Raw genomic sequence first — 22,387 nt, 5'->3', positions numbered from 1 at the left:
AATACCCTGAAACGTCGCCTATGGGGATTTTTAAGTAGCAAAGTTTGGCGCCATTCCACGAGCGTGTGCAATTTTGAAGGGTGACATGTTGGGTATCTATTTACTCGGCGTAACTTCATATTTCACATTTATGCAAAAGAATGAAGAAAAAATACTAAATTTGCTAAATTTTATAACAGAAACAAAGAAAAATTCATTTTTTTTACAGAATTTTCAGTCTTTTTTCTCTTATAGCGCAAAACATAAAAAAACTAACAGTGATTAAATACCACCAAAAGAAAGCTCTATTTGTGTGAAAAAAAGGACGAAAATTTCATTTGGGTACAGTGTTGTATGACTGAGTAATTGTCATTCAAATTGTGAGAGCACCGAAAGCTGAAAATTGGTCTGGTTATTAAGGGGGTTTACGTGCCCAGTGATCAAGTGGTTAAATACTATAGGAAGGACACATTCCTTACTTTTTTGGGTAAAAACGTTGTCAACTTACATGCTTATGTACCATGATCTGTAGATAAAGGGTTCAGGGTTCCCTGAAAATTATTTCAAGAGTTCTTCTCCTCCTTAGCAACATTCCAAGGACCTGGGAGAAGAGACATTGAACTTCTATCTGACTTTTCCTCTGATGATCAGAAACGCAGGACCTGCTTCACGGAGGTGAAAAAAAGGCTGCAGAAATTACAGGCACCTTATGCAATGCTCTACCCTGCCAGGCTTCGGATCACTGCAAGAGGTTAGGCTCATTTCTTTGAGAGTGTAGCACTCTGGTTGGCTGCGGTTGAAGAGGACTGACATGATCCACGTTCCAGCACTACCCTTACTTTTGTGCGTCTTGGAAGTGCTCTGATGGCTCCTTACATTTCAATGTTCTATAGATATCACTGCTCAAAGCCAAGCTGGGAACAAAAGTTGATTTAATGTGCAACTTCTCCCTATAGAGAGCATGTGCGAAACAACTTTCTACACAGTGTTAAATGCACCACGTTCTGACGGACGTGATTCTTCTGCTGGAAGTTGTGTGGCCAGTGGATGGCGGGACCTGTTGTCCTATTTACAATATTATGGTTCAATGCTTATTAACCAGTTTCATCCGGAATGGCATATGGGTCTCTGTAGAGACCGGGGCCTTGCAATATATGCCTTGGACTCTGATTCATGCATTGACCCAGTGGATTACACACACTGAGTTTGGAGTGCCATTGCACTCAATGGTTAAATTTGTTTGGAACCATCTTACTGGAACAGTACAGAGAATTCAACCTCGCAGAATTTAGTCACTTTGGGCTTTTAACCGCATGTGCAGAACCTTGCTGGTACTAGGCTGGTGGGACTGAGGAGGGAGGGCAGGGCAATTAGTACTGTGCAATGTAATGCCTAATGTATACCCTGTTGTATATATCTTCTATGTGGGATGATGACTACAATACTTGTGGTGTCTTGGAACGTTAGAGGGCTGGGTGACCCCCTCAAGCAGGCCATGGTATCTACATCTTTGCGCAAATATCTCCCTGCTATCTGTGCTTTACAGGAGACTCACCTCACACATGATTCCCTGAATTACTGGTTGGTGGGTAAGATCTATCACTCCACTCACACTTCATTTCCCCGGGGGGAGGTTAGTGTCTTGATACATGGGTCACTTGACTACCAGGAACTTGAATGTGTGGCAGATGGGGAGGGGAGATATGTCATTTTGTACTGCCGTCTGTTTTCCTTCAAAGTGTGTACTTGCATTTGTGTGTATTCCACCTCCATATAACCATCAGGTGTTGAAAGTGGTAAAATTTGTTTTTGAGAATAATTAAAAAAAACAAAGAAAAAAAGGGAGGTGGTACTGGAGTACCAACTGGGTCACCCGGATGTGCCGATGTATATCCTGGGTGACTTCAATTGCTACCTAGACCCCTTGTTAGACAAGCACCCTCCAGTGTTGCAGGGGAGAGGAGCATGCCCAACCGCCTTAATGTGCGATTTACTTCGTATTCAGGGTTGTGGGCACCAGGCTGGTTTAAGTAGCTAGTTGGTAATGCGTTCATGTTAATTAAATCACTGTCAGCTATTAATTGCTAGAGGGGGATTAGCATACTGTTTACTGCTTATGTTCCTTAGCTATGTTAATTCTATTTCAGTATACAATAACGTGAGACTCACCTGATCTAGTGTACTATTTATTTTTCATTTTTTTTCCTCTATGAGTTTTAAATAAAGGAGTATTCCAGTTTGTATTCAAGCTATTGTCAGCTAGTCTTGGACGATCAGCTATAATATCTGGTTCCAACATGGAGGAAGCAGTATACCGAGGAAGCACCCAAGCTGGGTACATGGCAATTCCCTCAAAGACTGCCCTAGTTAAAAAGACCCAATTTGATTACAATTGCATTTTTTGTAGAGGGCTTTTGAAATTGGAAGTTTATGCAAGGAAATCAAAGATCTTCCAACTGAAGGAATTTTTGATGGAGGAATGGTCAACAATTTTGGATGCCAGACTGGTGGCCATTTAAACAAAAAGGAGCAACACCAGCGTTTGAGGCCATGGTTGTACTTTTTCCACAATACAAAATTACATCTATTGTTTTGTGGAATGAAGATCGAATTGTTGCCTGCTCAAATAGGTTGAAAAAGTGCACAATTTACATGGGGTACACTTAATTTTCCCCAACTGTACATAACATTTTTTTTGAATGCCAAGGCTTGGTTCTTTAGTTGAACTGGCACCTTAACAGTCAGCGTAGCTTTTCAGAATGCAGGCCAAACCACACCACCAATTGTTCTTTCTCATCTATTGCAATACAAATATAACAACAGGACTATAAATCATTAAAAACTATACTCCAGCCAAAAACCATATTTGGATAATTGTACTTGTAAAAAGAAACTAGTACTACTGAAGTGTGTGCCATTTGTGTAGGATGCAGTTACTTGTAACATTCGTACGGTCATTCATCCCATACAGTAACGCAAGTCCAGAATGTCCTGTGCTGAGATTTAGGCTGGCCACAGATCACAACAAGCAGACTAATGAATTGCCCTCACCTTGCAAAACAACCAATTCAGTTTATAATAGAAATTAAAGGCAAAAACACTTATGTACATTATACATATAAAAACATTAATACCTTTGACCCCTTCTTTGTTCTCAGGGAGGCGAAACAGCAGCACACTTCCCAGTGAATAGCTGTGCAGGGAAGTTGGGGGGGGGGGGGTGTTTGCAGAAGTCTGATCATTGAAGGAGTGCAGGCCGAGTTCCCAGCACAGCTAGAGAACTGACAGTGCTGCACTCTTATACCTAGTGTGGTCAATTTTTGAAAGCAGACAAACTGGCAGGAACACCAGGTGTTACACAAGAATTAAACAATACAGGAGGACTGGATACCTTTTCATATAAGTACATGGCATAGCAGTCACATATGAGAAATATGTAAGGCTATGTATTGTATTAGGCTAGGTTCACACCTATGCGAATTGAGTGCGGTTTAAACCGCATCTAATTCGCAGGACATTTCAAAATACATTGTTTTCAATGAGGCTGGTTCACATATGTGCGATGCATCCGCACTGCGTATTGCCTCCAAACCGCATGCGGTTTTTATGTCTTGCGGTGCGTCTCAGGTGCGAATTCAGTCCCATTATCTTCTATGGGTACGCATCTAATTCGCACATGTGTTCAGTTCTCTGCAGGAGTTTCTCTCATTCAGCTCAATACAATTCTCCCCCACTCTCCTCTCACCCGGAAGTTCTCCCAGGTCTCCAAATTCGCACCTGATCTGCAGCTAAACCGCAGTTGATCTGCAGAACACCCTCTAGAGAAATCTGCAACGACAACGCAGCTCAAAAAAGCAACGCACTAGTGTGATTCCGGCCTTATTCTGACCTGTATTAAATTATATTCCAATTTAACATATATTTGATTCTTGCAAGTTTTCATATATTGAATTTTTCTTAACAAATGTGCCAAATTAACCTAGGTTAACTGATTGTAGAAAGGGCCAAATTAATAAAAACCAAAACAAAGTCTTGCTGTTGTAATTCTTTATTTTAATACAAAGCACAATGTTCCCCTTAAAACCTTTAAAAGGCACACGGCCATTACATAAATGTATACAAATTGCCACATTGCAAATGTACATCTTTTACAAGGGGGGAAAAAAAAAGCATCGGTTTCAAAATTTTAAGAAATGCAGGGACTACATATCTAAAAAGGTTTAGAAAAGGTCTTTTAAATCATTGCTAAAAAAAAAAAAAAAAAAAAAAAAAAAAACCCACACACCTTAAAAAGTAATATATTAATTTTACCAATGTAGAAACCCAATTCATTAACTCAATTGGCGACTACACAATAAACGCTTCATATGTAGTTCTAAATTCAGCAATGAAAACAGTAATGAAGCCAAATAGCTACTTTCTGGAAATATCAAAACACTTTACAACACGACTGCAACATATGATCTCCAATTTGTATCAGCACCGTGAAATGCCAAAGCGAACATATACCCAGACTATGCACATTGGGGTACAGCAAAACATTGGATTGCGAGCATAATTTGTTCTGAAAACATACTTGTAATCCAAAGCACTCTTAAAGCGAATTTCCCCATAAGAAATAATAGAAACTCAGATGATTTGTTCCACAACCATTTATTCATAGGTCTTTCAGTTTATAGTCCATATAAAAAGATTATAGCAACGTGATAGGTTGTGTAACCACACAAAGTCCATTTACAAATGGAAGCCTCCACAAGGGGATTAGAAGCAAAATCCAGCAGGAGTTAGAGTATAAAAGAGAAGAGAGGCTCCTCCAAGTGTAGCAATATGGTTACATTTAATGAAGGTACATTTAGCAACTCACATGGTTGATGATTAAAACAGGCACATCTAAGTATGCAGGTATCCGAGGTAAAGCTGTCCACATAGACCATCCTCCTCACCGCTGGCTCTTACCGATATCAGTCTTAAATCGTGACCAGGAAGACTACCCTGCAGTAGAGCGATCTGAAAATGAGGCGTGGAGCGCAGTGTGGAAGGGATGGTGGTGAGGAGAATGGTCTATGTGGACAGCTTTCCCCTGGATGCCTGCATACTTAGATGGGCCCCTCTTAATCATCAACCATGTGAGTTGGTAAATGTTGTACCTTCATTAAAATGGAATCATATTGCTACACTTATTGGTGCCTCCCTTCTTTTATACTCAGTTGTTACATGACGCTACTTGTATATCAAGACAATCGCTTATATAGCAAGTCAAAACTGATTTTTTTTTCTCGTCTTGCATAACGATCTCAAACCAATGTTTTACTGAATTCCCAATTTAAACAAGCAACAAAAGAACTCTGAAACAAGCACCTCTGTAGCAGGGATGTGCAGTCAGGGGAGGCAGGTGAGGAAGAGCCATGAACAGAAAAAAAAAAAAAAAACACACACACTTGAGCTTCAAGGGTCATAGCTCAGAGACCTGGGTTATGTAGCTTAAGTCCTACCCCAACACTGGTCATAATTTGGGGCTCCGGGCACCTATAGTTCGAGATACAGGGCTCCTTGCACAGCCTGTCAGACACTACATACAGAGCAGCCAGTTTAAATACAAGCTGGCACACTCTGTGCGAGAGCTCACAGCGCCTCTCACTTCTTGTCAGAAGCACTGAGCTTAATGAACAGCCTTGGACCAATGGTAAAATACCATTATAACAAGCTGTTCAATATAAATGTTGCAGTTAAGGCTGTCCTCTCAGTGTCATAGAAGGGGGCATGTGTCTAAAAGACACATGCTCCCTTCCAGCCCTCTTAACTAGAAGGACAATCATTGGTCTTTTGGGTATAAGATTTACCCACAATCCCATGTTTTTTTTCCACACAGTTAAGAGGGAGAATGAGAATCTCCTAACTGCTGAAAAAGGCACAGTTTTAAAATCAAGCTAAATCATATCATGCTAAATTTTATAACTTAATAAATGATCTATTTACTAGTTTGAAGTTATAAACTTCAGTAATGTGTCCTTTAAGCGACCTGCTTGAGTATAGTTTTTGAAAATATACACTGCTCAAAAAAATTAAAAAAGGAACACTTTTGAATCAGAACTCCTGGAATATTGATCTGGTCAGTTAAGTAGCAGAGGGGGAGGGGTGTATACAGAGGGGGTTAATTTCAATTAACAGCAAAGCAGCTGAAACTGATTAACAACAGGTGCACTAGATGGGCAACAATGAGACAACCTCCAAAACAGGAATGTTTTTTCAGGTGGAGATGTCCGACATTTTTTTTCCCTACTCATCTTTTCTGACTGTTTTTCACTAGTTTTACATTTGGCTAGGGTCAGTGTCACTACTGGTAGCACAATGCGATACTTGGACCCTATAAAAGGTTGCACAGGCAGTCCAACTCCTCCAGGATGGCACATCAATATGTGTCATTGCCAGAAGGTTTTGCCATGTCTCCCAGCACAGTCAAGAGCATGTAGGAGATCCCAGGAGACAGGCAGTTACTCTAGGAGAGCTGGACAGAGCCGTAGAAGGTCCTTAACCCATCAGCAAGACCGGCATCTGCTTCTTTGTGCAAGGAGGAACAGGATGAGCACTGCCAAAGCCCTACAAAATGACCTCCGGCAGGCCACTGGTGTGAATGTCTCTGACCAAACAATCAGACTTTATGGGGGTGGCCTGAGGGCCTGACGTCCGCTAGTGTGCTCTGTGCTCACTGCCGGACACTGTGGAGCTCAATTGGCATTTTCCATTGAACACCAGAATTGGCAGGTCCGCCACTGGTGCCCCATGCTTTTTACAGATGAGCGCAGGTTTACCCTGAGCATATGTGACAGACGTGAAAGGGTCTGGAGAACCCGGAGAACTTTATGCTTCCTGTAACATTGTTCAGCATGACCGGTTTGGTGGTGGGTCAGTGATGGTCTGGGGAGGCATATCCATGGAGGGACGCACATACCTCTACAGGCTACACAATGGCACCCTGACTGCCATTAGGTATCGGGATGAAATCCTTGGACCTATCGCCAGACCCTGCACTGGTGCAGTGGGTCCTGGGTTCCTCCTGGTGCACGACAATGCCCGGCCTCATGTGGCAAGAGCATGCAGCCAGTTCCTGGAGGATGAAGAAATTGATACCATTGAATGGCCCCCATGCTCACCTGACCAAAATCCAAAAGAACACCTCTGGGACGATATGTTTCAGTCCATCCGGTGCCGCCATTTAGCACCGCAGTCTGTTCAGGAACTCAGTGATGCTCTGGTCCAGATCTGGGAGGAAATACCCCAGGAAACCATCAGTCGTCTGATTAGGGGCATGCCCGGATGTCAGGCATGCATACAAGCACTTGGGGGCCATACAAACTACTGAGGACCATTTTAAGTTGTTGCAATGAAATTTCAGCAAAATGGATTAGCTTGCTGCATAATTTTTTCACTTAGATTTTCAGAGTGTCTTTAAATTTGGCCCTCTGTAGGTGGATAATTTTCCTTTCCATCAAATGATGTGCCATCCTTCCATTCCTAATACATTACCCAGTCCATATCAGTATAGATATCCAGGATGAGATATTTGCCCATTATGATCTGATATGTTTTCTAAGTGTTCCTTTAACCACTTAACCACCAGCCGCCGTCCAGAAACGGCGGCAAGGTGGTTGCTTAACTGGGGGTCGCCGTTCTGAAACGGCGCCCCGCAGAAGCTGTAATGCGCGCCGCCTCGGGCGCGCACACAGAAAATTCTGTGCGCGCCGGGTCTATGAGACCCGGCGCTACACAGATCACGGTAACTGACCGGCAACGGCGGTCTTTTACCATGTGATCGCGCCGTCCAATGACGGCGCGATCACAGGTAAACAAACCGGCGTCATTTGATGACGCCGGTTCCTCCCTCCTCTCGTTGTACCGATCGGTACAGTGTGAGAGGAGAGCGCGGATGGCAGCAGCAGTGTGGGATGGATCTGTGACTATTGCAGTCACAGATCCATCCATCCCTGCTCAGCCATCCCTGCATTAACCCCTGCAATACTCTGCCTTCCCTGCGCAATTACTCTGCAATACCCCCTGCGCAATACCCCCGCGCAATACTCTGCAATACCCCCGCGCACCATACTCTGCAATACCCCCCGCACCATACTCTGCAATACCCCCCACACAATACTCTGCAATACCCCCCACACAATACTCTGCAATACCCCCCACACAATACTCTGCAATACCCCCCACACAATACTCTGCAATACCCCCCACACAATACTCTGCAATACCCCCCACACAATACTCTGCAATACCCCCGCACCAATACTTTGCAATATCCCGGCCAATACTCTGCAATACCCAGAAAATACTCTGGGGAAAAAAATGTGTTTTAACCACTTCCCGCCCACGTCATATGAGGTCCTTGACTTTGTGCAGGGATATCTAAATGATGCCTGCAGCTACAGGCATCATTCAGATATCATTTTTTTCAGCCGGCGATTCTCTACACCATAAGAATGATCATGGCGGCTGTTCCGCCTCTTGATCGTTCTTACGGGAGGCAAAAAGGGACGTCCCCACTCCCTTCGCCCTCCGGTGCTTCTTCTGACTCACCGCTGCGATCGAAGCCAGGATCGTTTTTTTTCTTGTTTTTTTTCAGGCTTCCCAGCCTAGAGGTGAGATGTGGGGTCTTATTGACCCCATATCTCACTGTAAAGAGGACCTGTCATGCTATATTCCTATTACAAGGGATGTTTCCATTCCTTGTAATTGGAATAAAAGTGATCAAAACATTTATTTTTGGGGAAAAACGTGTCAAACTAAAATAAATTAAGTAAAATGAACAATAAAAATAAAAAAAAATATTTAAAGCGCCCCTGTTCCCGCGTGCTCGTATACAGAAGCGAATGTGTACGCAAGTCCCGCCCACATATGAAAACGGTGTTCAAACCACACATGTGAGGTATCGCTGCGAACGTTAGAGCGAGAGCAATCATTTTGGCCCCAGACCTCCTCTGTAACTAAAAACATGTAACCAGTAAAAACATTTAAAACGTCACCTATGGGGATTTTTAAGTAGCGAAGTTTGGCGCCATTCCACAAGCGTGTGCAATATTGAAGGGTGACATGTTGGGTATCTATTTACTCGGCGTAACTTCGTCTTTCATATTATGCAAAAACATTGGGCTAACTTTAATGTTTTTTTTTTTAAAAAGCACAAAACTGTTTTATTTCCCAAAAAAATGCGTTCGAAAAATTGCTGTGCAAATACCATGTGCGATAAAAAGTTGCAACGACCGCCATTGTATTCTCTAGGGTCTTTGCTAAAAAAGCATATATAATGTTTTGGGGTTCTATGTAATTTTCTAGCAAATAAATGATGATTTTTACATGTAGGAGAGGAATGTCAGAATTGGTCTGGGTGTTCCAGAACGCCTGATGGTGCTCCCTGCATGTCGGGCCTCTCTATGTGGCCACGCTGTGTAAAAGTCTCACACATGTGGTATCGCCATACTCGGGAGGAATAGCAGAATGTGTTTTGGGGTGTAATTTGTGGTATGCATATGCTGTGTGTGAGAAATAACCTGCTAATATGAAACTTTTGTGGAAAAAAAATAAAAATAAAAAAAACCTTGATTTTGCAAAGAATTGTGGGAAAAAATGACAACTTCAAAAAACTCACCATGCCTCTTTCTAAATACCTTGGAATGTCTTCTTTCCAAAAAGGGGTCATTTAGGGGGTATTTGTACTTTTCTGGCATGTTAGGGTCTCAAGAAATGAGAGAGGCTGTCAGTACATCAGATGTGATCAAATTGATCAATTTTCAGTAATTGGTACCATAGCTTGTAGACCCTATAACTTTCACCCAGACTAAATAATATCCAATTGTTTTTTTTTTAACCAAAGATATGTAGCAGTATACATTTTAGGCCAAATTTATGAAGAAAAATTCATTTTTTGCAAAATTTTATAATAGAAATGAAGAAAAATTCATTTTTTTACAAAATTTTCGTTCTTTTTTCATTTATAGCGAAAAAAATAAAAACCGCAGAGGTGATCAAATACCACCAAAAGAAAGCTCTATTTGTGGGAAAAAAAAGGACACAAATTTCATTTGGTTACAGTGTTGTATGACTGAGTTATTGTCATTCAAAATGTGAGAGCACCGAAAGCTGAAAATTGGTCTGGTTATTAAGTGGGTTCAAGTGCCCAGTTGTCAAGTGGTTAATTTTTGTTGAGTAGTGTAGTAAATTATCTTAAAAATAATATATAAATTTGTATATTACTTATGGTAAATAACCCCTTGCCACCCAGGCCAATTCTGAATTTTCTCTCCTACATGTAAAATCAATTTTTTTGCTAGAAAATTACTCAGAACCCCCCCCCAAAAAATGATTATATATATAAACACACACACACACTAAAGTTAACCCATTTTTGTATAATGTGAAAGATGTTACGCCAAGTAAATAGATACCCAACATGCGCACACTCCTGGAATGGCACCAAACGTTGGTACTTAAAAATCTCCATGGATGACGCTTTTTTTTTATAGGTTAACATGTTTAGAGTTACAGAGGTCCATTTCTAGAATTATTGCTGGTGTATGTAACCTGTGTGTATCTGTCTCGGATACTAGCCAGTCACTGACCTCACCGCATGTCCCTGCTATAGCTATAAACATTGTGGAGAAATCCATTGTTAAAACTGAATTCGAGGAACTTAGTTACCTTTAAAAAAATGTGCTGGCTTACAACAGGTTAAGTCCAACAAGGTGTTAATTACAAGTTACCGTTTTATAAAGCCCTGCGAGTATAGCAATGGCCATACTGCAGATGCTCAGACATCAATGATGCCACTTTCTCACACCCAATAATACAAAGCGCTCCATGTCTAAGCAAGAAGGGAGCAGGGGGAGAAGAGTGGCTGCCCACCAAACGCGACATTGGGAATTATTTTTTTTTGCCACGATGCAAAGCATCATGGTAGCTGCATGTTTATAACTCTATACAGACTTTTTCACTGCCCCCCAACCACAAGTTTAAACTAGACCTCATTTTGTATTGCAACAGAATCTTAGAAGCCTGTCCACTATTGTAAACACAAATCATTTTTTCCCCCCAAGCTGTTAAAAGCCAAGTGAAACCAAACTTTCTACTTTATTTGTTGTTGAGAACTTTGAAAACAAATTAGAGTAGAACAACTAGAGAGGTCATGGATGGAATATTTTTAACTGTTTGAATATATAAAATACATTACGGTCTATAGTCTGGGCACAGGTTCACCTAAATTGTTGGTTAGGATTGATCCATTTAGTTGTTTTTGCACTCGAAATCCCCTGAATGTTGCTGTGTGTATGGAAAGCATTATGCCAATACCACCTAAAATGGAAAGTGAGGTTGTGGTTACGTCCGCTATAAAAATAAAAAATAAATCCTTCGCCATGGTTTTGCAAGACAAACCCATAGGTAACCCAAAGCCTACAGATGTTAGACGCTCATCAACCGCCTTAATACAGTCTATGAAAAACAAAAGATTGGAGTAACAGTGCTATCCTGGAGGGTTCCTAGAAAGATTTACTGGGTACCAAACTATTTCTCAAGTCATCTTTCAAAGGACAAAAAAAAAAAAAAAAAAAAACCACCACCTATGAAAGGACCACTACTATTCACATTTTCCTTCCGATGGATTGATCCAGAATGAACATTCTATAATAAATTTACACAGTAGTCTGTCAAAATTTTTGATATAGGGGGTCTCGAGTGGGGTCGACATCAAAGGACTGCACATATTCAGTGAGTATTTTAAAAGGTGCATGTTTCCACCTCTCATGTTCTTAGCACAATACAATACATAAAAAAAAATGATATATTATATATAAAAAAAAAAAAATAAAAAAAATAAAAAAAAAAAAGAAGGGAAGGAAGTTGGATGTTAAAAAAAAAAAAAAAAAAAAAAAAAAAAAAGCAATCACCTGTAGGGGGTCTTTAGGGCCACCCAATACATGCTTGGGGCATAAGAGTACAGTGCACCCCGCAATACAGCCCTAACTGGGAGTGCTGATGCTCCTAATCCAAGTCACATCTATGCAGGTTGCAGTTGATACTTTTTTCTGCTGTATTTTGCGTTATTGATGTGTGACGCATTTTGCATTTGTTTTTTTGGCTAATTAGAAAGTATAACTTCTGTTCATGAGTGCGAATTTGATGCGACTTTACACTCTCTGGGAATCAAGTCACATTAAAGTAGTGCAGAAAGCTTTATGTGTCCAAAGTCGAATGCCAAGGTTAAAGGGCTAGCGTTAGTAGTAATCGCTAGGGTTAGTGCGCTAACCATTACCGATAACTCTTAAAGTGTTAATAAAAGGGAAAAAAAATCCCTTTAAAATAACAAACATGTTATACTTTCCTCCACTGTGCAGTTCGTTTTGCACAGAGTGGTCCTGTTCCACATCTTCTGGGGTCCCTCGGCGGCTGTCTCTGGTCCTCCCCGCAAGAACTCACCACAGTCATGCGAGAGCGCTCGCATGGTGGCGAGTATTTGCAGGCGCGCTCCCGTGATACAGCGATCGGCCATAGCCTCACTGTATCACTCGGCGGCGCGCCGCGTCACTGGATGTAATTGACAGCAGCGCCAGCCAATGGCTGCGCTGCTCTCAATCCATCCGCTCTAGCCAATCAGCGGCAAGGCTGAGCGGCGAAGAGGATCTTGGGACCGAGCACAGAACTTTCGAGTGGTCAGGTAAGTAAAACGGGGTAAGTAATTCTAATGCATAGATTGCATTAAGGTGAAAAAATGTTTTCCTTTACAACTGCTTTAACCCTAACATAAGACTTTGGACACACAAAAGGTTCCTGCACTACTGTAATGGACTTTGATGCTGCTCGAGTGCCAGACTGTGTAATATGGAAGCTCACACTGTATCTTTTTTTAGGTTAGGTTATTTGGTTATCCAAAACCAGGACTGCATTATTTTTTCATGTTAATAACAAAGTACTGAATGCAGACAACGTTTTAGGAATTGGTCAGCAAGCCTAAGCCTTCCATGGAGTATGTGCCTCCATGGTGTATGTGCCTGAATTCACAACCTTATTCGAATGCTAGCAATTGATTAATCTTGGAAAGAAAAGATCAATGGGCCAGATTCATGTACCTGCGCTGCGGCGTAACGTATCCCGTTTACGTTACGCCGCCGCAAGTTTTCTGCATAAGTGCTTGATTCACAAAGCACTTGCCTGTAAACTTGCGGCGGCGTAACGTAAATCTGTCCAGGGCAAGCCCGCTTAATTCAAATGGGGCGTGTACCATTTAAATTAGGCGCGTTCCCGCGCCGAACGTTCTGCGCATGCTCCGTTTGGAAATTTCCCGCCGTGCTTTGCGCGAAATTACGGCGCCCCGACGTGTTTTTTGAACGGCGACGTGCGTAACGTACTTTCGTATTCCCGGACGTCTTACGCAAAAAAAAAAAATTTAAAATTTAAAATTCAACGCGGGAACGACGGCCATACTTTAACATAAATGGTGTCATTTTACACCATCAAAAAAGTAATCTTAAGTTTACGTCGCAAAAAAAACGACGTAAGAGAATGCGACGAACGCACATACCTTCGTGGATCGCCATAAACAGCTAATTTGCATACCCGACGCTGGAAAACGACGCAAACTCCACCCAGCGGCCGCCGGAAAATTACACCTACGAACCGAAGGCGTATGCCTGTCGGATCTATGCCAAAAGCCGTCGTATCTTGGTTTGAGGATTCCAAATCAAGATACGATGCGGCAAATTTGAAGATACGCCGGCGTATTTCCGCTGTGAATCTGGCCCAATGTTTTTTCAACTAAAAAGGACATCATGCGACAGTTTTAAAAGAAAGATACACCAGCATAGGCTTTAAAATGTTTTTATATCACTTCCCTTGACTAAATACTTTTTTCACTGTGACTACTGCAAAAGGCTACATAAAAAAAAAAATTAACAGTGTATACTGACAATCTAGTATAGAATTTAGGCAAACATCAGAAAAAATCCTCAAAATTAATTAAACTTTAACAAAAAACCATTTAATTATTGCTTCTTTACCCGTCTAAAATCTAGCTTCATATTTTTCCCCACAATCCTCAACACGCCCAAAAAGACTAAGGCCCGGATTCACAGAGAGCGGGCGTACATTACGCCGCCGTAGCGCAAACCAATGTACGCCACACAGACGCAGCGCAGAGAGGCAAGCATGGAATTCAGGAAGCCAGTGCTCCCCACGCTGCGTCGCAGGTTTCGAAGGTGCAGCCCAGCGTAGGTGGAAGTGGGCTTGACCCATGCAAATGAGGCAGGACCCCATGCAAATGATGGTCCGAGCGCCACACAAGTACGTTTAATGAACTGCGCATGCGCCGTGACGTGGACGCATCTCCGTGCGCATGCTCACAACCACATCGGAACAACTGCCTAAGATACGCCGGAGCAATGCGTACGCCATAAACGTAACCTACGCCCAGCCAGACACACGTCCAACGTAAAATACGCCAGCTTGTGTTCCCTGGTGCAGACCTTTGCTTGTCTGCTGCTGGGTTACACCTCCTTTCTGGGGCTTAACTTTACGCCGGACGTACAACTTACGCGCACCTCTCGTAGCCTGTGTGAATCGCCGTATTTCCCTCATTTACATATTTGAATGACTAATCAATGGGAGCGGCACCATGCTCCCAGCCTAAATGTGCGCCCACTCTACGCTGGCGTAAGCAAGATACGTCAGCGGGGTGTAGCCTGGTTTTAGGTGCATCTCTGTTTGTTGGTCTTGCGCACAGATACGACGGCGCACATTTGCACTTACGTCGCCGTAACTTGTTATACATCGGTGTAAGTGCTTTGTGAATCCGGGCCTATATGTGGAAAGTCATGCATTATGATCCAGCTGTAATGCACAGTTCAGTCAGTTTTCAGGCACTTGTGTTTAGGCCGTTCATAAGGGGAAGAGAACATAGGGAGGATATCAGCAGCAGGATGACGCTCATTACATATTTTACTGAGCAGGCAGGTGACACAGGAAGTTGTAAACTTAGTTAAAGGTCGTGCTTATCTTGCATTGTGTCAAAAGAAGTGCAAATGATAAAAAGCAGCTGAAGAGAATTACAAATACTTTGGCAGCAAAAAGTTCACAAATACCAAATTTAAATAGTAAATGTAACGGTTTGGAGTTCTGCTTGAACAGATTTTAATGCATTACATTAAAAAACACCCAATTTATGGTATTACAGTGGTATTTACAGTCACATTTTCGTTAGATTTTTTGCTCCATTTACAAAAAGAAGTTCAAATTAAAATGAAAAAATAAATAAAATAAAAATACAGACAGACTAATTTATCAGGAAAAGAACATAGCCTGCTAAACAGGAATACACAATACCTCTTAGAGTGGAACAGTATTTTAAAAACATTAAAGTGATAGTTTGAAGCAAATATAGTGTGGTCATAAATATCCTTAAAACATATTTAAAAGGCCAACTCTTGTGACATGAATGAAGCATAGAATTCACAGAAGATTCAAATTTCAAATCACTCTCTTAAAAGGTTTAAAAATTAAGAGCATTCATGACAGGGAATATGCTACAATCAAATATGGCAAAACCCAAGTATTAAGCAGTTTGGTGGAAATTTTCATTGCTAAAAGGTGTCACCCCTCAAACCCTTGCCTTCACCAGCTTTAAAACAAACACGAGATAGACGTGCCCCACCGCCCATTCAGACTTGTTATTGCAGTTATACAGTCTTTCCTGAATGTTTACAGTGGTTCTAAACCCTTGTATATACCCAGTGAAGTGCCTAGCCTTGGGTGACACACCGATGAAACAAATTCTCCAACATAAACTTGTACCTTTTTATTTGCAGCCATCTGTCCTGTACATCTTGCTACTACACACAATTCTTTCCAGCAGTAGACAGAAGCAGGGGTGGGGATCTGACCCGATACACAATGCAAAGATAGAGTACAGAGCCAAGTGCAATCAGAAACGATTTGAGGAATGCGACACTGCCCTCTTCACATGCTCAGAAAAATTAGGAGCTGGGTGTACAAGTGATCTGCTGTGCGCTGGGTGGGGGACAGGCCATCGGCCTGAAGGATAAGTTTACCTTTAAGAACATGTTCCACTAGTTTTTTTAGGGTGGAACATAAAACATGTTCCCAATGCTACAGTTCTGCCTGATACCCCTTCCCTGTGACAGCAGTACAGGAAGAAGTTCCCCGTACTAGCAGTCAATTTTTTAAATCAGCGCAGTCGTCCACTCATTCATTCACACAGCTCTGCGTGTAAATTAACTACAAGCCCTGACATCCTTTGTAGATGTCGACTTGTAGTTTTCTGGTAGGTCATTGATTCTACCAGTCAGTGTATCTGCTTGCCCGTACGGGACAGATCTGCAGGAGACCTGCATGGCACCAGGACATTTAAGTGAACTTATCCTTTAATCTATTAGGAGCAAGTCATGCAGAGAGGTGCTTTGGATTCAGGTTAGTACACAGAGGCATGTGCTTTGTTCAATTTTCATGTCTGAAGTTTACAGTTTACTGTTGCATAGAGCTTCTGACTAAAGCCTTGCAAATTTAAAGGGGAACTAAAAAAACGACTGAAGCAACAGTTTCTGCAAAGCAAGCGCAAAATGTATTAAAATGTTCAATTAAAACGATCCCAGAAAGCCAGTGTTTTCTGCAGTGCACAGGCAGTGTACTCTACATTCAAGGCATGCCTACGGTAAGAACTGTCAGTTGCCAATGCTCTTAGGTCAGCTCTCAACTGAACTTTTATGCCCTCAAAAGGCTGCCGTTATAGCTGGTCAACTATGCAGCATCATGGAAAATACAGATCTAAAACAGAGGCTAACATGGCAAAATTACTGTTTAATTCTACCTTAAGTTATAGAAGTATCCAAAATCTTGGCCATAAAATATAGAAAGGACTGAAATTACAGTTAAATATTTTTTTCCTCCCATCAGCATCCATGCAAATAGTGTGCATAGCTCTTAACTGTGTGACCCATTGGGAGACAAAATAACCTCTTGAAAATTCTTCCAGCTTGGCTTTGCATTCACATTGGAGTCTATTGCTTTGTATAGAAAAATCATGCAGACCCAATGGTGGATGGCCTTTCCCTTCAAATAAATGGGAGTTCTCACAGTGAAGGTCTACAAGGAGTTTGTACTTGGGGAGAGAGTGAGGGGGTTTGGGTTTCTGGAGAAGTAAAAGTAATTACTAAAATAGTATGATCTACCCTCCCAAATTACAACAGCAAACATATTTTATTTTAGCAATATGCAGCTCTGTACCACAACAGTATTATTTGAAACTGAAAAAAATCTATATAGCCTATAAAGCCATATGATTCAAGTAGCCTCTTATTAACAGCTTAAGCTCACCTTTACCAAAAATCTGCCTATGCATGCAAGAGGCATCTGTATAAACATTGTAGCTTTGACTATAGTTGAATAACACCCTTGCTATAGGTGTAGGCCATTTACATACCTCATGAAGTCTGACCTGAAAACTTCCAGGACATTGCCAAGAGAGGTCTAGCTATTAGTGTTCACCTTAAACATCACAGGAGGAAAAAAATGCATGCGAGAAGGTTGGAATTGGAGAAAGAGTTTGATCCTGTGAAGATAAACAATTATAGCTAGGCCTCACTTAGCGGCATCCTTTGAGTTTTCAGATCAGGCTTCATGTGAGGTAGGTAAATGGCCTATACCAAGGGCATTATTCAATTATAGTCAAAGGCTGCACAGTTGGTTTTCATCTACAGATGTCCCTCATGTGCATAGGCAGATTTTTTTTGGTAAAAGGTGAACCCTTTAAGTCACGTCTATAAAGTGAACCAGTCAGGTGATTAATAAATGAAAAAACCTTAAAAGGCCAAAGTTCACCTTTTCAAGAAATAGGCTAAGCAGTCAAGGGGCCACGATAGATATTAAACCTTATATTGTTAATATATATTTTATTGTTATACCCGTAGGCCATTTGGGCTTCCCCACAGAAACCTGGCTGAAAAAAAAAAACAAAAAAAAAAAAAAAACACACACATTTTAGCAACCCAATGTCCCGAGTTGCTAGGATGCAAAAATGTGTTGGTTTCAACTCCTACATTTCTAGGAGTGAGCAGCTAATGATTTTCAGACCTGGCATTTGGAATGTGTACTGTGTCTGCAGACAGGGAACACGCTAGCTACATGGGCAGAGGTTGCTGGGTTAACAGCTTTCCTCCTTAATCCACATCTCAGCTGGGTGGGGGACGGGCAGAGGAATCCGGAGCTTGAAGCTCATGCTGAATGGCATATATAAAAACATTTTTTTTTTAGTATCAAGTAATGGGGGGAAAAACACAATTTATATTCCAAACATAATTTTAGGTGTTCAAAAAAAAAAAAAAAAATTACCCAAGGAAACAAAACTCAAACCAAATCAAAGAACTAATGGAGGCAGTCTAAATTTTTTATTTTAATAGTAAAATTTTGCTAGGATTAATAACTTTACAAAATTACAGATCATGCCACCATACCACAGAGAGATAGAAATATTAGTAGGAATAGAGATATTGACTTATCCTGGTTATGAGAGTAAGCATGTGGACCATAAAGCACTAGTAAGTACCTATAAAAATGGATCTTGGTAAACCAATGAGCACTTGGCCATGATGTACTAGAAAGTGCCTATAAAAAACGCTCTTGCTAACCCAATAAACAGTCAGGTCATAATGTACTAGCAAGTGCCTTAAAAAACGGGTTTTAAGTAGGTTGAGAAAATATATGACAAAGTGATATCATCAGTCCTTACTGCAATTTGACAATATTGTTGGTTTAATCAGCGGATAGGTTCACTTTAAATATTGTTTAAATAAAATGACAAAAGACACTTTATATATTAGTGAAATAAAAAGGAAGACAAGGCACCCCTTAAAAAGACAATGTTAAATTCCTGAGACACAAAACTGATGTCCAAAAAGTTACTTATTCAAAAACAGTTACTAATAGCTTAAAATGTACATTTTAAAATATTTGGTATGCAACAGAGGCAGGTTAGAAAATACAAAATTATTCCGTGCACAGATGTGTACATAGTATTCCCTGGGTAGGAATACAGTTATAAAATTGTTACAGTATCAATGTTATTTTTACTTTTTAATAACATTTATAGGATCTAAAAAGCATAAGGTGGCAGGAACAGCATACACTAGCAGAAAGAGACAGAAGTAAGCAAATTGTAACTTCCAAAGCTGAACATCTTCCAAAAGATTTTATTTTCTAAACAAAGAACTGAAACCGTGTGTAAAATGCAAAAAAAAAAATGTTTTTTTTTTTTTTTCCCCCCTTTAACTTTAATTGCATGTTTTTTCCATACTTATTTATTACTTCTGAAGCAACAGTTTGGATAAATGAGAACCCTTAAAGCTGTACATACCTTGTAAAGCTATTTTCTTAGCCGTCTTCTGGGTAGTGCCTCCCGCGGGAGTGGGCGTTCCTATGCCGCAGTTAGTGATCAACATCATGACAAACACTACCCCCCCCCCCCCCGTCGCATAAGGAGCGTCACGAGTTGCCGAAAGAAGCCGAACGTCGAGTCGGCGCTATACGGCGCCTGTGCACCAACGTTCGGCTTCTTTCGGAAGCCGGCTAAGAAAATAGCTTTACAAGGTATGTACAGCAAAAAAAAAAAAATCGGCATACTGACAATGTCGGTAGTGAGCTGGATGTAATGTTAGAAATTTATTTTTAGGGTGAACCCCCGCTTTAAATAGAACCACCTATGTACATTTCTGTAGTTATCCAGGTTAGCAACAGAAGGGCATGAAAACCTATTTCATATAAAAGGCATACTAGCCATATTTAAAAAATATGTATAATAAAGTTCCCATGCATGCAGAGAACTCTCTTAACTAAGGAGTCTTAAGGAAGAGCCAAGTCAAGGCTACCAATAACAGCCAATCAGCTTTCTTCAACCAGTGGGTTAATCAGGCCCTCTGTATTGATATTGGAGCCTGGGAAAATGCCTTGCCTAAAAGCAGAAACACAGCAAACATACAGAGTGGAGAGGTTATCATTAACTCTTTTACATAAACTGAGTCAGGATAATGGCCTTTTAATGGGATTTATTCTTGCACACACTTTCAGCAAGTCCACATATGGTAAATTCTACCATTACTCTTGGGAAAGGGATCCAAGCAAGTATAGAGGGTAGCTCTGCTATTGACATTCAGAGCATTTACAATTTCTATGAACTAGAGGTTGGCTTCATTTATAAAGTAAGGTTATGAACCTTGCTTCATTTATAACGTAAGGTTAGGAACCTTTTCAAAAAAAAACATAGAACCCAAATCAAGAATAAAAAAAAATTAGATTGAAAAGAAAAAAAAACAAAAAACTGAAAAAACACCAAAAGTACCTAAATCATTGAGCAAATAGGCTTACTCAAGCAGCCACCAAAAAATATATTTTTTTTTTTATAAAAACCCACTGCTTCAGTATCATGAATGTACCTCTATTTAAAAAAAAAAAAAAGTAATCCTAGAAAAAAAAAAAAGAAGGGATAAGATATGCAGTTGAAAAAACTAAAAATGTAAATAAACTTATCAATGTGTTTTAGTAGTGCCGCTTGGTGTTTGTGCATTGCAGATAGATTTTGCCTAACTTCCATTCTACCACAGACTATTAAAAAAAAATTTGGTAAAGCGGACATGTGTCCCATCGATTTAGCTAAAGTGTAAGTGTAAATTTTAAATGACATCTATATTAAAAGCAAAAAGAGCCATCAATGTACATCGGACTTCCTGTTTTTATCCAAACCAGTGCTCCTCTACAAGAGTAAGTGTTCATTCATGTAAAACTACCAATTAATCAAAAAGAATTTAGTTTAAGATGTATGTGTCCACTAATAGAGACATACTTGTGTGCAAATAAATAATAATTCATAGCAGAAGTCTTATTTCCTCTAAACCAATAAGGTTGTGCAAAACATTCAACATGCGAGGTTGTGTGTGGCTGGGTGAAGTACAGAAGGCAAAACAAAATACATGGGGGGAAAAAAATAAAATACAATTCTAAACAAGGGTGTTACAGCAAATGGGTTAGGAAGGTGAATATGGCAAAGTGACAGAAGCTGTGATTTCAAATGACAAGTATACAAACCAAGAAAAAAAAAAAAAAAAAAAAAGGCATATTGAAATGCCAGGATTCTACAACAGTGGGAACTACCGTTTATTTATTATACATTTTCTTTTTAGTGGCTCTTGTAAAATTGCTTTTTTTTTTTTTTAAATCTCATTTATCCAAGTGTCTGAAGAAGTGTGTCCCGAATAGAATTTTCTAAGCTGTACTGGAGTAATCAGATTGGTCCGTGTAGGCAACAGACATTTCTCTTAGACACTTTGATAAATGTCTATTCTTAAACCTGGACACAGGCAACACAAGGGGCCAGATCCACGTACATCCGCGCTTCTTTATGTCCGGCGTAGTGTATCTCAGATACACTACGCCGCCGTAACCTACAGCGTATTTTCCTTATCCTGAAAGAATTTGCGCCGTAAGTTACGGCGGCGTAGTGTAACTTTGTCGGCGTAAGTGCGCGCAATTCAAATGGATGAGATGGGGGCGTGTTTTATGTTAATACGTCTTGACCCGACGCAAATTACGTTTTTTTAAGGGCGCATGCGCCGTCCGTGGGGGTATCCCAGTGCGCATGCTCGAAATTAACCCGCAACAAGCCAATGCTTACGACGTGAACGTCATTCTACACAAAGCCCTATTCGCAAACGACTTGCGCAAACAACGTAAAATTTTCAAAATTTTACACGGGAACGACGTCCAAACTTAACATTGAGTACACCTCATATAGCAGGGGTAACTTTACGCTGAAAAAAGCCTTACGGAAACGACGTAAAAAAATGCGCCGGCCGGACGTACGTTTGTGGATTCGCGTATCTAGCCAATTTGCAAACTCGACGGAAACGCCACCTATCGGCCAGCGTAAATATGCACCTTAGATCCGACGGCGTACTAAGATGTACGCCAGTCGGATCTAGCCCAGCTTCAGGCATATCTTGTTTTGTGGATACAAAACAAAGATACGCCGGAGCAAACTAGAAGTTACGCGGCGTATCAATAGATACGCCAGCGTAACTTCTTTGTGGATCTGGCCCAAGGTGTACAGACTGAACAGCCAGCAGTCAAATCATGCCTCTAGGAATTTCTCGTACATATAGTCCATTTCCAGCCCTGTGGCTTTTGTTAAATGGTAACTCCAGGCATTCTTAAGTTTTAGATAAAGTAGGGAAGGGTTAGATGCAGTCATTTTTTTATTATCACGATCACGTGTCCTTCACTTCCTGTCCTACTGATGTTGCCCATCAAGATAGAAAAAGGTAAAGTGAAATCTCTCCAACAGGCACATAGAATTAAAAAA

This window comes from Rana temporaria, chromosome 3 (genome assembly GCF_905171775.1).
Source record: "Rana temporaria chromosome 3, aRanTem1.1, whole genome shotgun sequence".
In the NCBI taxonomy this organism is placed as follows: Eukaryota; Metazoa; Chordata; class Amphibia; order Anura; family Ranidae; genus Rana; species Rana temporaria.
This window is presented reverse-complemented; position numbering follows the sequence as displayed.